This window comes from Urocitellus parryii, chromosome X (assembly GCF_045843805.1).
Source record: "Urocitellus parryii isolate mUroPar1 chromosome X, mUroPar1.hap1, whole genome shotgun sequence".
Lineage (NCBI taxonomy): Eukaryota > Metazoa > Chordata > Mammalia > Rodentia > Sciuridae > Urocitellus > Urocitellus parryii.
This window is the reverse complement of record NC_135547.1, coordinates 59,033,686-59,038,566: the sequence shown is the minus strand read 5'-3', so window position 1 is coordinate 59,038,566 and position 4,881 is coordinate 59,033,686.

The following is a 4,881-nucleotide window of genomic DNA, read 5'->3' as shown; positions in this document are numbered from 1 at the left end:
AGGCTGTATTATTAATGGTTTTCTGGTCTGTGTTCTTTAAACAATAAATAAATCCTTCCTTTTAAAATGATTACTGTAAATTTATTATGTGTGTGTGGTTCTGGGGATCAAACCCAAGGCCTTTCACATGCTAGGCAAATGTTCTTTTAGCTTTGAGCTAAATCCCAGCCCCTAGTTTCTTTCAATTTATTAAATTGCCTTCACAATGAGCACTCATATCCAAAAGGAAACAAGAAGACAAGCAATAAACTATGTGTCTTTGTGCATTTTTAGTCCTTTATAACAAAAATACACCAGCTTGGGTAATTTATAAGCAATGTTTACTGTTCACAGTTCTGGAGGCTGGGAAATCCAACATCAAGGTGCCAGTGGATTCAGTATCTGGTGATGTATCTCTGGCTGCATCCTTACATGGAAGAAGGAGCAAACAAGCTCCTTCTATCCCTATTTTCTCTAGCATTTTTAATGGGTGCTGGATTTTATCAAATGCTTTTTCTGCATATATTGAGATAATCATATAATTCTTGTTCTTTATTCTATTTATGTGGTGAATTGCATTTATTAATCTACCTATGTTGAATCAACTTTGCATCCCTTGGATGAAACTACTTGATCATGCTATACACAATCTTCTTGATGTGTTTTTGAACATGGCTTAATATGCTAGGAAATTTCGAAATATATATATTTTGTTTTTCTTTTTTTTCCAGTACTAGATTGAACCAAGTGTGGCTCTGCCACTGAACTACAGCCCCAGCCATTTCCATTTTTTATTTTGAGACATGGTCTATTTAAGTTTCCCAGGTTGACTTTGAACTTGTGGTCTTCCTCCCTCAGCCTCCCTAGTTGCTGGAATTTTACAACTAGTTGGCGGTGTGTGTACCACCATGCCTGGTTTACAACTTGCATTTTTATTGGAAAGCACTGCTGTGGTTTGGTAAAGAAAGAGAAATTGATGGTGTAGAAGAGGTACTAATGCCATAAAATGACATTAAAAACATAACCATCAATTAATTCATAAGGACATTTTAACAACAAAAATATAGCCATATTTTCAGAATAAAGGAGAGACCTTTACTAAATAAATGTAACTTTATGGAAACTCTCTACAGTATCCTGATTTTTATATTGCTTCAGCTGATAAAAAAAGTCTTTGGATTGATGAGGATGAATTTTGGGAACCATTGCCATATAGAGTTCATCTTGTAACATGATAACTCGCTAATTTGGAAGGGGATAGAGCTTAAGGGGCCACCACTCCAGGTAACAGTGTAAGATGGCATCAGTAGGGGTGTCTTTCATTCCACAGTTGTTGGTCCCACCTGGTGGCCTTATGTTTTGCAGTGCTCCATCCTGTCTTCCCACCTCCAAATAAGAGAAAGATGTGGACTATCAGAATCAGAGATAATAACTAGAGGAAACAAGGTAAACAAATACAAATTTATTCTTTTTAAAGTAGAATTCAAGGGAAAGGGAAAAGCACCACAGTAAGTGGCAAAGTTAATTAATTTGCTTCCCACCCTTTCAATCCCAAACTTTTCTACACTTGCATGTCACCCTTGCCACCTCCCCCAAATCTTGTCCAAAATTCTTATCTTATGACCAGTTCTTACATCAAGCAAGCAGCATAGCAGGCTTCAGGCTGGACTTAATACTGCCTTGGGAACAGCAAATACATTCAGCAGGTCACCCTCCAAATATGGCAACTGTAGGAGGAGATAGACACTGGGAGCAGAGCCCTGGCCTTGAGCCTTATCCTCTCCCATGGCCACTGGTGTTAAAATAGTGAGAAGTCAATGAAGTACTTCTTTGTTCCAAGAGCCAGGTTTTGGCAGGAATGCCCAGAGATAGAGCTGCCCAGCTGAGGAGCTAAGTCTCATAGCCCTAGGATAGGGCTTCCAGTTTCTCTCCCAAGACTGTTTGTGTTAAGGCAGCTATTTTCTTGGTTATGTGTCAACTATGTCAAAGGAAATTTGATGGAATTCCTAGCCAGAAATGGTTTCACAGGCCATTACTCTGCTATTGAGAATGTGAGTTTAAAGAGTGCTCTGGCTTGATGTTGGATCTAGAGTCCAGACTCTTTTCAAAGCATCCACCAGGCAGCACAGGTATCCCTTAAAATGAATTTGGTGGATAAACACCTCCCAGGATTGGCCTCTGCCTGGTCTTAGGGTTTCTCATTAATATGGCCTGCCAGCCCAGTTCTTGGAACACCAGAAACTCAAATAGTTCTCTATAAGGAAATATTTTCCAACTTTGGGCATTGAAGGAAATGGGCACTTGAGAGCCTTGATTCCAGCCTTTCCAATATTGAGGGAAGGGCACATATCTATCCTCCTGGGTGGGTTATTTTATAAGGAACTTTATCATGGCTTCATATTCTCCAGACATTCAGCCTTCCCCAATGTTAATCCACTCTGCTCTAGCTGGAAGCAGAGGTACCTTCACAATGGCATTTTGACTTTAATCAAATTCTTTTGAGGACAAATTGCCTGTCAATCCTAACTGTTCCCTGGTACTATTAGATAACTCCAGCAAACACATTCCTTATCACTAATGCTAATCCTACAAATCAGAAGGTTTTCCTCAGATTACCAACCTAGCAACTCCCTTCGCCTCCATTCCAGTTACAGGGCCATAAACTACACAGCACCACACATAATACCTTTAAGAGACATGATACATGACAAATACCTAACAACATACAACACATTTTGGTAAATCCAACCCCAATGTGGATTCACAGTGTCCAAGGATCCATTTACCTCACTAGAGGCAAACTGTCCACATATGCTGCAGTGACTGTCACTGGACCCTTGAGCAGTATACTCACCTCAGGTATTACAGGTAAACATAAGACCGCAAAGTGTCCATGACCCCCTTACTGAAGATTCAACTCCTGACCCGCTGCTCCGGTCCACCTACAGCACAAATCCTACATAACAAGATCTACATCTTTTTTACCATACCTGGCCCACTGCAATTACCACAGGCAGCCCAAGAGCTCTCAGGTGGAATGGGGGTTAGAGAAAAGACTTTACTGATAATAGATTTTTCCATATTATCTGCCCTCCTAAGACAGGTATATGCCTCAAAGTTCCTGAGCCCTCTAACCACAACAAATTTCTTCTATCCCATTCCTACCCACAATCAAGCCCCCTACAAAGTTACCCCACTCTGAATGATGTCCAGGCTGTGTTTGATATTAGCCTACAATCTGCTTATCATAAAGCCAGATACCCAGTTCTCCTGTCCAGAGGCCTCATGAACACTGAGGCAGATGTCATGATAAAACGTCTAACACCCTGAACCTGTGGCTTAGTGGGGTAGGAGGCAATCTTTGGCTTCTGGACCCAAGCCATTTCCCTGCATCCCCTGGAGCAGGTCAGTCTAGGTTCCCAGCAATTCTATCCACTGACCACTGCTTGATTACAGCACAAGAGTCCAAACATCTCACTCCCTCCTGATCTTGATGGTTATCATTTCTTTCTTTAAGACCCTGAACTGGACCTTAGGAATTGAAAGTGGCCAGAGGATGTATTCTGTGTTTTAGCCATGTAAAAGATAATAAAGACTTTCCTGTTCCTTCTTATCTTCAGGAGTGGGTAGAGCTTAGATCCACTCTGTTTTGGCACCTGAACCACTGTTTAGGGGGTCCAGGAAAATTCCTCCAAGGCTCAGGTCTCCAAGGAACAAGATTTGGAATGAGAGAAGAGAACATATTGATGCTTCCTGTTAGATCCCTCTGTGGCCACAGACTTCTGTTGCTTTGGTCTGGAGGGCAGCTCACCCCAAACATCAATGGTCAGAGATATCCTAGGAAAGCAGCCAGGATGCACTTCTATCTTTCCAACCAGAGGCTGAGGCTAACAAAGAGCAAGGCAGAACATTAATACTTCAAGAGGTATTAGAGTTTAATGTGTGAGTGAGGCCAGGAGAGCACTGATGTACAGTAGATATGTAGAGTATATATGTGTGTATATAAACTCAGGCAAATTAAGTTGACTGCAGGACTGGGGAAAATTTCCTCTTGGTAGAAAGCAGCCTAAGTGGGTTCTGACTCTGTTCAAAGTTCCCAAGCCCACTCTTCCCACCCCCACTATATACCCTGAACAGTTTATGAATAAAGAGGCCACGGTATATGTTGTCTAGGAAGAGTTAGTTCAGTTTGAGAATTGGGTTCACCTTCAGAGTTAGAAGAAACAGTTTTATGCACAGGAAGGCTCCACTGTTGTCTAGGGGGAAAGTGACCAGCTTCCTGATTTGTGGCCAGTGGCTCTTAGGAAAGGACCACTATTAAGGATGGCTAGTTACAATCGCCTTATGATTGGCTGGGGGTAACCAGCCACCTCACCTGATTCAGCCTAAGAGACAGAAGGGTCATAGCCTAGAAGGGTGTAAGGCAGTCATACTCCACCAGGCTAAAGGATGGCTTCCCCTTCCTCACCCAAGGAGAGCAAGCTGCCACTCCTCCTCCAGATCTCTAAGGAAAGAGTCAAAAGAGCAAAGGGTGGCTTCAGTGGGGTCTCCAGAGCATCTCAGTGGCTCTCTTAGAATGCTGAAACCTTCAGGAAAGAGGAGGATTGAGGGGGGAGGCAAGAATCTAAACCTGAAAGAATTTCTTTAATATTCCCAAATGTAAAGTAGAAGTAGGAACCAGAATGAACTGTTTCCTCCTTGAAGAAATTCTGCTAGGGACAGTGGCATAAGGAACTGTAGTTATTCAAGGAAGAAACAACATATAGGTAGAATCTGAAGGGCTAGAGCTATGTCCTAAACCTGAAAAAATAGGACACATATTGCCCAGAGTTCTTTAGGAACACTTTGGAGGTGGGAGGAGGTTCAGCAATACCCTTTTGCCTCCCTGAATTGGGCCAGAGA